The 13445-nt window shown below is 40.6% G+C and overlaps 1 protein-coding gene across 2 annotated transcripts in view; it reads left to right on the forward strand.

Annotated features, from left to right (window-relative positions):
- EPHA6 (EPH receptor A6) overlaps nt 1-13445 on the forward strand; it is a 1004780-nt gene that overhangs the window by 894250 nt on the left and 97085 nt on the right. The window lies entirely within an intron of this gene.

Here is a 13445-nt window from a genome sequence, read left to right on the forward strand (position 1 = left end):
CTGGGCTGCACTGATGGGCACTGGTGGGCGGCACTGGTGGACACAGGTGGGTGGCACTGATGGGCACAGGTGGGTGGCACAGCTGGGCACAGGTAGGTAGCACTTCTGAGCACAGGTGTGTGGCACTGCTGGGTGGCACAGGTGGGTGCACTGCTGGGCACAGGTGGGAGCACTGCTGGGAACAGGTGGGCGGAACTGGTGGGTGGCACTGCTGGGCACCGATCACCAGTGCCCTGATGATCTGTGCCGATCCCTGCTCTGACAACTGCCGGTTCTCGGCAGTACTTTCCTCGCGCTCTGACAGCGTGAGGAAAGTGCAGCCGAGAACCGGCAATTGCATTTCCCCGTGATCAGCGTGTCATTGGACACGACTGATCATGTGGTAAAAGACCGCTGTGATTGGCCTTTTACCACATCACGTGATCAGCTGTGTCTAGGACACAGCGATCACGGAGATCGCCGGGGGCGCGCAGGAGAGCGCGTTCTGGGAGGATGTCATATGACGCCCACCCAGAACTGGCCGGCCGCAGTGTAGCCGTCATTCGGCTATCTGCGGTCGGCAGGTGGTTAAAGTGGACCTTGCATAAAAATTCATGGTCCACTTATGTTTCAGCCCCGCCATCTCACTGAATAAAAAATGCTGAGTGAACAATAAAGGAGAAAAAAATGTAATAATACTTACTTTACAGCCCGGCTTTCAGCCACTTCCTGTTGGGACCAGGAACCTCAATGGGCTTCAACACAGGATCCTGAGAATGGTGAGAATCCCAAATCTCATGCCAAGTTTGTGGCACATTCTTGAGGGAGTCGGATCTTTAGCCTTCCCAGTTACGTTATACTTGCCTAGGTGTACATACCAAAAGCAGAGGTGTAACATAAGCATGTTTTTATTTTCGTTTCAATAGGTTTTTCTTTTTTATTGCATTCACATAGGGTTTTTTATTCAGTGGTTGAAGCTTTAACAAAAGTAGACTACAAAAGATCACTTTTAATATATCTAATTCAAGAACAACAAATGTATTTATTGCAGTTTACCAGTGGTGACTGCATAGTTTTCATTTTTTATGCACATTCTGCAAGTGCCTGTTGATTCTATTAAAAATCCAGTGTCTTTTAATTTTCTGTAAACTGAACTGAAATCACATACATTGTTATTAGCTTCCCTTGCTATCTTCTGTGACCTACAGAACACTTCCTCCCTATGTATTGGAGATAAGGAAGGGGCTGCTTGTTGTTCAAACCAGAAGAGCGGCCTAGGGTGGCAACACCTCCATAGATACAGTAGTGTTGTCAACCTAGGACAGGAAGAGTGTAACTGGAAGGAAAACCATCACGTACCAGGACTGGTAAACTGTTATATATTATATTTTTGGTTTTAGATTTAGATATGCTTTAAGTTTTAAACAGTAAAAGGCTTGTTTAGAGCAGACTCTGCTTTTACCTTTGTTATGCCAGGACACAACATGATTGGGAAATCTCTTCAATGGAGTCACAGGCTAAAACAAAAATACATTTTCAGTACAATGCGGAAAGGTTTAAAATCTTGGACAATATTTTAATTGCTGTCTGTACCTTCCTGTCCCAATGGATCCTGTACCATTAATCCACTGGCTATTAGGCTTTAAGGAATAACTGCTGTAAGTGTACTTATTCTTTAATTTTAGAGTGTACATTAAGGCCCAATAGTGCCAGAGGACAAAAAACACTTACCAGTTTCTACAACTTTACTTCCTTGATGGCCAGACCAGTGGCCATCACTTTCCTGCTGCAAGAGACCAAAAGATGTAGAAACAGTTGAGTGTTTTTTGGTCTCTCTTGCAATCCTATCACTGACGAGTTGCCACCAGAGACAGGATTGATAGTGTGACATAGGCCTAAGTGCTAAAGTTATGGAGAGAGAAAGGATACAGTAAGCACGATGGTAATATTTGGTAGAAAAGGAGTAGGCATACTTCTAGTGTCAAAAGTCAAATGTAAAATGCCAGGGAACTGGTGCAGAAATTGAGAAGGCAAAAGTACTATATTAAAGTGGACCAGAGCTTAAAAAGTAAAGATTTGCTAAGCTACAGATGTAGTGCTAACCGACCAAAAGGGCTGGCTGAATAGTTCCAAGGTTCTTCCCCAAGCTAGGGTATTTGAAGTCAGGCACACAGTCTCAATGACTTTTCCAATTCAATGATTAACCTAGGGCAGGAGTGTCAAACCCTCCAGCTGTTGCAAAACTACAAGTCCCATCATGTCTCTGCTCTTAGAAGTCATGCTCGTTACTGTTAATCTTGCAATGCCTCATGGGACTTGTAGTTTTGCAACAGCTATTCTAGGGGTATCCTTTTTGTGATGCTTTATTAAATTTTAACGTGGATGGGTGCAGGGTAACTTTGGGATACTCATGTAGAGCAAAGTAGTAACTTGAGGACATTTGGCTCTTTTTCAAAACTTCCTATCTCAGTCCATGCAGCAGCAAATAATGGCTGAACTACACAGGGACACAGTAAGGGATGTCCACCTTTCAACACAAGCTGACATTGATGTATGAGGGGCAGTAACAGCACACAGTCACTGGGATCTCACACATCAGTCGCTCTCACAAATGTCCCTGGATATTTGGATGCATCCTTCCATTAGAGAGATATGTCTCCTGTGGGCTCTTCAGACTGGATTTGGAGTTTTATTTGCGTGCCATACTTTTTAGCCCAAGGTGGATTACCCACAGCCTGGCTGTAAAATTTCTAATGGGAGAGATCTGCGCCATCTTTCCTGCGGTCTAGAATGCAGTGGCGTATTTAGGTTTTGCACTGCCCTAGGCAACACAAAATTCCCCCTCTCCTTCCCTGCAGAGAGAGCTTGACATTGACCAACAACACCCCTGTCCCCTGCAAGAGACTTCAACTTCAACTACCCCCTCCCCCCCCCCCTCCAGCGCTAGAGAGAAAGACACTCACTTTTGCAGCTCTGGACATCCCTGGAACGAGAGTCAGGCTCTACATACACCATCAAGCAGCCTGCAGTCTCTCCTGGATCCCACCTGCTCCCCATGTGTCCCTTCTGTTCCTTCTTCTGGGTGGCGGTGCTGCCCCCCTGAAAAATGCTGCCCTAGGCAAATGCCTTGTTTGCCTCATGGTAAATACGCCCCTGCTAGGATGCCCTGCATATTGGGCAATCTCCCAGATTGAGCGCTCTCCCTCTTTTCAGCTTGCACATGCTCAGTGCTCCCTCTGTCATGGTAGTGGCTGAGCTCAGACCTGCTGCAACATGGGAGGGAGAGTGCACTGTGCATGCTGAGCCATGTGTTTCCTCCATATGGGTGGATGGGGAGAAGATTTAAATGGACTAGGAGTGAGATATAAAGTGTCATTTCTTTGCAGTTAACAGTGTTGAAAAAATTGTCAATAGTTGCTAATGTAAATCCAAAACATGCCTATGGTAAGCATTCAGTTGGGAACACAGCAAGCTAAGTGTCACCTTTTAGCTACACCGGGTCAGAAGTAATTATGCTGTGTAAATGGCAGATGGTGTTATGACCACAGGTGCTGCTCCTCAGCAGAAGTTCACTTATAGAACCATTAATCATGTGTTATATTCTGCTGTCTGACTACAAAAGGATGATTTGTCGCTTCTTACATTGAACTGTTGTGTTACACCTACTGCAGTGTTACCAATGTATCCATCAATGTTTGTTATCCTTTGGAAGGCATTTCAGATATGTAAACCTGAACAGGAATGTAAATAGGAACTACTTAAAGTGTTACTAAACCCAGGACCCTGCGTTCACTATATCTGGTCTCCCACAGTACACAGAACATGGAAATGCAATTATTTTAGTAAATATAAACTGCTAAATACCTTTTTTTATCATCAGTTAAAGAGCAGTCTTGTGGCTTCTATCAGTGTCCAGCACAGCACTAGTGACAGCTTGTAGTATGAGTTTTCTTTCTGCTCTAGGAGGATGCAAAATCCATGACCTCTTTCTGGACAGTGCTGATTGGCCCTGTGCATATCACATGCACTCTCCCAAGAAAAAAAAACTCTGGCAATACACACTAAACTGAGCATGTCCAGAATGGCTATGGTTCAGGAGATAAGACGTATACATTTGAACAAGAGGAGGAGCAGAGAAGTCGGGATAAAGCAGCATTTTTACACAATTCAGAGGATTAACCCCTTAGGTTCCTCAGTGAGTATAACAAGCATGCTTTACTGCACATACAGACTGATTTTACTGTTCTGGGTTTAGTAACACTTTAAAGCTGAACTTCAGGGAAATGTAAAAAACATAAATAACACCATTTAAAGATTAGCATTATTATTATTATTATAAAGCATTATAATTTTTTCACTATTCTGTCCCTATGGGATAAAGTGCATGTAGTACTTTGTCCCATGTTAGAGGGAGGATCTTGGGTGCAGTGTCTCTGTTTGTGCAAATACTGAACAATAAAGTTGATTTCACCCTTTGTAAGTGTCGTGCATCTCCAGGAATTTTTTAAATCCTAAAACCTAGTATAAGTGACTGAATCTAGTTTGATATCAATCGCCTGTAATCCGTTGAACAGAAACACATAGAGTTCACTTACACTTGGCCCTCTGATGAAAATTCCACAGTGGATCACTTTTCAGAGGGTGTTTGACAGGTTGTTGGGGTCATTATGTTGCCTTCTCATCTGTGTTATCCTCTAAAAGCTCACAACAGTACATTCATTTGGTCGTGGTTGGGGGGGCAGTTGTTGCATAGCCCCATTCATTTGACAGCAGGGATCATTTTTGCCACACTGCAATGCAAGTCATCATGTACACCCTTATATAGCGGCCTTTGCAGCTTAAAGGGAGCTGTTGGGGGGTGGTAGAAACGTGGCTCAACCACATGTTTTTACTGCATACCCAACTGCAAGTGTAAACTAATGCAGGCCATAGACGGGTCGAAAATCGGCTGATTTGTCGGCCAAAAAAAAGAAAAAAATCGGCCGATTTTCGCACCGTTAGTGGGATAATTGGTTGACCGTTTTTCGGGGTTTTGGCACATTTTTTTTATCGGTAAAGCTGAAACATTTGCGGCCGATTTTGATGATCAGCCAATTTTCCCGGCAGTGATGGGCAAATCGGCTGATTGTTTTACCGATAAAAAAAATCTGTGTATGAGCCGTGACCTGCAAAAAGAAGAAAAAGAAGAAGAATTTCAGTCCGCTATTATATTTTATATGAAAAGTCTTGAGGTTGCAACAATGTATCTATTTGTATCCGAATAAAAACATTTGTATCCGAAATGGATACAAATGGATACATTGCTGCAACCGCAAGACTTTTCATGTCAAATATAATAGCGGAGCGCTCTGCAAGAGACAGAAGTAAAAATGCCAGCCGTAGATGGGACAAAAATCGGCCGATTGAACAACCAATTTTTAGGGTTTTTTTTTTTTTTTTTTTTTTAAATGGCCGATTTTCGACCTGTCTATGGCCTGCATAAGCCTCAGAGCATGATAGGAAGGGATAACAGAGCCAATCAAGGCTTTATTGCTTTGCACATTTGTCTCTGGGATGATGAAGCAGAAGGATGATCTGTCAGTGTGGTTTTGCTTCAGCATTGCTCAATCACAGACGGGGGCTGTCTATGGAGCAAGCTGTGCTGCTGTAACTACAGTGCCTAGAACACACATGTAGCTGAACAGAATTACAAATATTTCAACAGGCAATCCAGTTCAAGTGCATGTATTTCAGATGTGTAGAACATGCAGCAGGCAGTAGGCGCACTCAACGGGACTTACAGCAGGAGGATTTTTCCAACGTAGTTTGATCAATGGCAACATTTCGGCAGGGCACAGCCCTCTTCTCTCAAGCTGTGCCCCGCCGAAATGTTGACATTGATTAAACTACGTTGGCAAATTCCTCCTGTTGTAATCCCATTGAGTGAGCCTACTGCCTGCTGCATGTTCACGTACTTATTTTCATAGATTGGACCAGGGCCAATACCCCTAGCAGCATGCAGGTGGCCATTTCTACACTACCTATTTCAGCTGTGTAGGTTGCTGTTTGTCTGGGATTCTATTTAAAGCTGAGCTCTAGGTTGTAATAAAATACACAAAAAATGCATCTCTGTAATAATCAATATATCATTATTTTTCAAATGCAAGCAGTGTAGATACCTGAATTTGACCTTGCAGCAGCTTCTTCCAGTCCTTGTACAACAGGGCTGGAGCATGAGAGGGAGAAACAATACAAGGAGCCAGACAGTTTATGTGCTGTCAAGTAGCATGCTGATAGGTGAAGAAAGCAAAGTGACAGAGATGAGCTCATCAATCCTTCTCCTTTCACTGCACAATTACAGACATCGTAGGCTCAGAGGAGGTGGGTTGAATGTTGCCATCCATCAGACCGAGAACATCTACTGGCAGTGAAAAAGTACTGCAGAGGAAATCTCTGGAATGATGTTTTAGCAAATGCTGGCTTTGTTGATATACTTTAGTGGGCTACTCATTTTTATGAGGAGTTATTCTTTAAGCAAGAAGATTTTTCAATTAGAAATGTGGTGATCTTATTTTAAAGAGGATTTCCAAGAAGATATTTTGATTGAGGCCCTCCATGTAGTAATATTGTATAATCCTTGCCTCCCACAGTCTTGTAGCAAACAACAGTGGAAGCCCTGTCCTGTTGTTATCTAAAGTGCTTGGCAGCAAGTGAAAAACCTTGAAAAGTTCTTAAAAGACATCCTTTTTTTTTTTCAAAGCAAACCTGCTTTAGCGTAAGCCTTTGCTTAGCACATACAGGGCAAAGGAAAAGGTTCACTTTAGGCTTTTGTATGTTCCCTCTTCATTGCATGTGGTTGCTGCAAGGGAATGATAGCCCTGTTAGGGTCCTTTTCACATGGAGCGCACCTGTTTAGCGGATCCGCTTGCTCAGTGGGGGGAATCTCTCTGTTGAGCAAGCGGATGACAGGTCTGTGTCTACTCCGCTGCTGCAGAGCGGACACAGAGCAGCTTGCTCTTCTCAATGGGCGGTCGGATGAAAATGGACCGCCTGTCCATTTCCATCCAACCCGATCTGATGAACTGAAGGGGAATTGGATCCCCATCCATCCTGTTGGATCGGATTGGATATCAGTGGGTGTATATGGATACATGTTTGTTTACACCCGCCGCTCCGTAGAGGGGAATGGAGGTTCTGATCGAGTCCACCTGAAAAATGGGCAGGGTCGTCCGTGTAAAAGAGGCTTTAGGCTCCATCCACTCCCTTGATTGGTGTTTACCAGCAGTTCTATACTCATTTCTATTCCCATCCATATTACCCAACCTCATCAACCAGCAGGTCTATGAACAGGAATGTTCAGCTTGTCCAGGAGTTCTTTTTAATGAATGGTGCTACCAGGTGCTACCAATGCTGCTTAACACAGGGGGTACAGTAGCAGCCTAGGCCATACCTCTCAACAGTCCCGGATTGTGTGGACTGTCCTGCATTTTACTGGAGTCCCTGAGTCCTGTGTAAAGGAAAGACACAATAATACATCAGAAAACAAAAAAGGATCAAGAATGAAAATACTTACACTTCTCAGTTCATTGGGTGCCAGCAAAGTTCAGTTAATGGACATAAGCTGGATTAGTGTTGGTTCTCATAAAAAGACTATTGGCTGATGTTCTTTATTTGATGGTAAAGGAAAGCTGCATACTGCGGATGCATTCTCTTTTTGTGAACCTTCTAGAGGGCAGCACTGAGCCCTCCCCTCACCCAATAGCAAGAGTTAAAGTAGTTCTAAAGATTCAAGGTTTTTACCTTCATGCTATCTATGCATGAAGGGAAAAAACCTTCTGTGTGCCCCCAGCCCCCCTCAGCTCTCCAGGAACTTTCTCTCCTCACTGGCTGAGACTAGATATGTGCGGTCCGTTTCATTCCTATCAAAATGCGGACTTTGTTATTCGGAGATTCAGGTGTATCCCAATTTCCGAATTACAATAGTAACAAAGGTAATCGAATCTGAAATAACAAAAAAAAGTTCATCCGAAATTCAATAAATAAAACTGAATTTGAAAACAAGAATAGAATAAAATAGAACAGAAAATAAAGGAATAGAAAATAGAATAGAATAAGTATAGGATAGAGCAGGGGTGGGCAACTGTGGCCCTCCAGCTGTTGTAGAACTACAAGTCCCATGAGGCATTGCAAAACTGATGGGACTTGTAGTTCACCAACAGCTGGAGGGCCATAGTTTCCCACCCCTTGGATAGAGTAAAATAGAATAGGAAATGAAATAATAGAATAGAAAAGAATAGAGTAAAACAAAGCAGAATAGAAAATAAAAGAATATACTAAAATAGAATAGAAAATAGGGGAATAGAATAGAAAATAATAGAATAGAAAATAAAAGACTAGAATAGAATGAATATAACCATCTTCCAAAATTCAAATTTTGAATAGAATAAAGTTGAATAGAAAAAAAATAGAATAAAATAGAATATAACCATCGTCTGAAATTCAAACTTCAAATAGAATAAATTTGAATTCTAATAGAATAGAAAATAATAGAATGAAAAACAATAGAATAAATAGAATATAAATGTCTTTTAAATAGAATAGAAAAGAATAGGAAATAAAAAATAGAATAGAATAAATTAAAATAGAAAGAATATAACCGTCTTCCGAAATTCAAGTTTTGAATAGAATAAATATGAATAGAATAGATTAGAATAGAAAAGAAAAAAATTGAATATAAAATAAAAGAATAGAAGAGAATAGGAAAAAATAGAATAGAAATAATATAACCATCTTCCAAAATTTAAATTTCAAATAGAATAAATTTGGATTTGAATGGAATAGATTAGGATAGAATAGAAAATAAAAGAGTAGAATAGAAGAACTAGACTAGACTAGAATAAAATACATAAATTGTAATTGTTTTCTGAAATTCGAATTTTGAATAGAATAAATTTAAATTTGAATAGAATATATTAGAATAGAAAAGAATACAATATAATAGAAAAAAGCAATAGAATAGAATGGAATAGAAAGAATATAACCGACTTCCAAAATTTGAATTTCGAATAAAATAAATTCAAACTCGAACAGAATAGATTAGAATAGAATAGAAAAGAATAGAGTAGACTATAATAAAAAAAATAGAATAGATAAAAATAAAATAGAAAGAATATAACCATCTTCTGAAATTGGAATTTTGAATAGAATAAAATTTAATTAGAATAGAATAGATTAGAATAGAAAAGAATGGATTAGAAAAAAAAGAATATAATAGAAAATATAAGAGCAGAGTAGAATGAAAAACAATGGAATAGAATAAAATAGAAAGAATATAACCGTCTTCTGAAATTCTAATTTCGAATAGAATAAATTTGAATTTGAATAGAATAGATTAGAATAGAAAAGAATAGAATAGGAAATAAAGAATAGAATAGAATATAACCGTCTTCCGAAATTTGAATTTCAAATAGAATAAATTCAACACTCAAACAGAATGGAAAAGAGTAGAGTAGAATAGAAAAAAATAGAATAGCATAAAATAAAACAAAAAAGAATATAACCATCTTCCAAAATTCTAATTTCAAATGGAATAAATTTTTATTTGAATAGAATAAATTGTAATTCCGTTAGAAGAGACTAGAATGGAAAAAAATATAATGGAAAATAAAAGAACAGAATGAAAAACAATAGAATAGAAAGAATATAACCACCTTCATTCAATTTAAATTTGGAATAGAATACATTTGAATTTGAATAGAATTGATTAGAAAAGAATAGAATAGGAAATAAAAAAATAAAATTGAAACAATAAAACCATCTGCTGAAATTCGAATTCCTGATTGAATAGATTCAAATTAAAATAGAAAATAATAGAATTGATTAGAATAGAATAGAAAAGAATAGAATAAAACAATAGAATAGCAAGAATATAACCATGTTCCAAAATTTGAATTTCGAATAGAATAAATTTGAATGGTGATTTGATATTTTTCGAATCGGTCTAAATGAATTTGAATTAAAAAATGAATCAACGAAACAAATTCCAAAAACTAATTTAACTAAACTAAACTGAGACAGCAGGGGGAGACATTGGCATCACAGCCAATAAGGAGAGGGAGGGGGCGCAGCCGAAAGCTCCATCCAATGCATTTCGCCCCTCCCACTGGGGTCTTCAGAGACAGCTTCATGCATTCGATGTGTGAAGATGACCAGTGGGAGGGGCAAACGCATTGGATGAAGATTCCGGTTTCCGTTGAAATCACATCAAGTCCATGGAATGCACGCGGTATTGTGGCATCCCTGAACTGAGATCCAGCTGCTCATCATGTTTTATATGAAAACCTTCAATCCATCAGCAGCCTCAATAGGTGTTGCAGTACTCAGCAGAATGATCTGTTTTGAATGATGATTTCTAAATATTTCATTCCAGTTTCATGTGTTTGGTGTTTAGCACTGTATTCTTTGTAAGAGTTATTCACTTTAATCAGACTATACAGACCAAACGTTGTAGGTAGCTGGACAAATATGAAATAATTGTGTTCATGTACAAAGCCTTCTTAGTTGTGTTTCTGGTCATAACATGATTAACCACTTGCCCTCCAGAGGATTTACCCCCCTTCCTGACCAGGCCATCTTTTGCAATACGGCGCTGCATTACTATAACTGACAATTGCGCGATCATGCAATGCTGTACATAAATGAAATTTATGTCCTTTTTTCCCACAAATAGAGCTTTCTTGCGCTGGTATTTGATCACCTGTGCATTTTTTATTTTTTGCGCTATAAACAAAAGAAGACCAACAATTTTTTTTAAAAAAAGCATTACTTCTGCTACAGGGCGGTCGGGAAGTGGTTAGTGATCCAATGCCAGGTAGGATTCTTATCAAAGCTGCTGCAGGTACAGCATTAAGCCACACCCATATGCTCACTCTAAATTTTTGTAATCATCACCCACTTTTTGCATAGATTGCTGCATTTTGCCCCTTTAACAATTGTCCCACTTTGTCCTGTTCAATAGTTGGGGCCAGGGGCGGACTGACCATTTGGAAACTCAGGCACTGCCCGAGGGCCCAGGGTCAGTAGGGGACCCCATGAGATGCCCCTGGTACCTTTTTCATAGGCTTTTTTGAGTTTGGGCAAGGACACAGGGGCCCCATGATCCCCTATTGTCCGGGGGCCCCATGAGTTGTCAGTCTGCCCCTGGTTGGGAGGTAGGACTTACTCAGGTTTTCTAACTTACCTCTTCTGTTTATAGTTACGTTCAGCTGTTTGTGGCTAACAGCATCCATTTTTTTTCTTTACCTGTCAGTTATTTCAATGCTAAGGCTTGGTTCACATGCGCTTTAAGCGCATTGCAGTTGAACTCTACTGTATATAACAGAAGTTTCCAAACTTTCTAAACAAAGGGCCGGTTTACTGTCCTTCAGACTTTGGGGGGGCCGGATTGTGGCCAGTGGGGGTAGAAAATATCCTGGATTCAGTAGGAATAAACAAAGCCTCAGACTTCGTGGGAGGAATGGTGCCACGTTATTAGTGTCATTGGAGGAATAGTGCCCCATCATTAGTATCAGTGGGAGGAATAGTGCTCCATCATTGGTATCAATGGGAGGAATAGTGCCCCATCATTAGTATCAATGGGAGGAATAGTGCCCCATCATTGGTAACAATGGGAGGAATAGTGCCCCATCATGGCTGTTAGATCGGGAAAAGTGCCCCATCATTGATGTCCGTAGGAGGAATAGTGCCCCATCATTAGTTTCAGTGGGAGGAATAGTGCCCCATCATTGGTGTCAGTGGAGGAATAGCACCCCATCAGTGGTGTCAGTGGGAGGAATCGTGCCCCATCAGTGGTGTCAGTGGGAACAATAGTGCCCCATCATTGGTGTCAGTGGAGGAATAGCGCCCATCAGTGGTATCAGTGGGAACAACAGGGCCCCATCATTGGTGTCAGTGGAGGAATAGTGTCCCATCATTGGTGTCAGTAGGAGCAATAGTGCCCCATCAGTAGTATCAGTGGGAGCAATAGTGCCCTCTTGTTGGTATTCCCCACACTTGGTGTCAGTTGGAGGAATAGTGCCCCAAGGGCTGGATAAAGGATAGCAAAGGGCCGCATTTGGCCCGGCCGCAGTTTGGAGACCCCTGGTTTATAACATGCATTTTGACGAAAGCACATAAAAGATGTAGCAAGCAGGATTTTATTTAAAAGAAAGTTTGTGGGTAACTGATAGCTCTCTGCTCTGCCACACCCACACTCATAGTTACATAGTTAGTCTGGCTGAAAAAAGACAAAAGTCCATCCAGTTTAACCATAAAAAAAAAAAGTTGTAATCCTACACCCACAGTTGATCCAGAGTAAGGCAAAAAACCCAGCAAAGCTTGATCAAATGTGCTCCTGCAGGGGAAAAAAAATCCTTCCTGATCCCCCAAGAGGCAATCGGATATTTCCTGGATCAACATTACCTATAAATGTTAGTATCCAGTTATATTCTGTGTACCCAAGAAAGAATCCAGGCCTTTTTTAAAGCAATCCACTGAGCTGGCCAGAACCAACTCTTGAGGGAGTCTATTCCATATTTTCACAGCTCTCACTGTGAACAAACCTTTCCATATTTGGAGATTAAATTTCTTTTATTCCAGACATAAAGAGTGCCCCCTTGTCCTCTGTGATGACCTCAGGGTGAATAACTCTACACCGAGTTCACTTTATGAACCACTGATGTATTTATACATGTTGATCATATTCCCCCTTAATCTTCTCTTCTCAGGAGAGAATAAATTCAGTTCCTCTAATCTTTCCTCATAGCTGAGCTCCTGCATGTCTCATCACTTTGGTTGCCCTTCTCTGTACTTTTTCCAGGTCCCCAATGTTCTTTTTGTGAATTGGTGCCCAAAACTGAACTGCATATTCCAGATGAGGTCTTACTAATGATTTGTACCGGGGTAATATGATATATCTCTCTCTGAAGTCTATACCTCTTTTAATACAAGAGAGGATTTTGCTCGCTTTAGAAACCGCAGCTTGGCATTGCATGCCAGTATTAAGCTTGTGATCTACCAGAACTCCCAGATCCTTCTCCACCATTGATTCCCCCAGTTGTACCCCCCCCCCCAGTATGTATGGTGCATGCATATTCTTATCCCCCAAGTGCAGAACCTTACATTTATCAACATTAAACCTCATTTGCCACATAGTTGCCCAATTATACAGTGCATTGAGGTTGGCTTGTAAATTGGAGACATCCTGTAATGACGTTATTCCACTGCACAGCTCGGTGTCATCTGCAAAGACTGAAATGGGATTTTTAATCGCAGACCCTATATTGTTTATAAATATATTAAAAAGTAAGGGTCCCAACACTGAACCTTGGGGTATACCACTGACGACCCCAGACCATTCAGGGTATGAATCATTAACCACTACTCTCTGAATACGATCTTTTAGCCAGTTTTCTATCCATTTACATACCGATTTTTCCAAGCCTGTAGAC

This window comes from Staurois parvus, unplaced genomic scaffold, assembly GCF_062004578.1.
Source record: "Staurois parvus isolate SC_StPar_1 unplaced genomic scaffold, SC_StPar_1.0 ptg000299l, whole genome shotgun sequence".
Classification (NCBI taxonomy): domain Eukaryota; kingdom Metazoa; phylum Chordata; class Amphibia; order Anura; family Ranidae; genus Staurois; species Staurois parvus.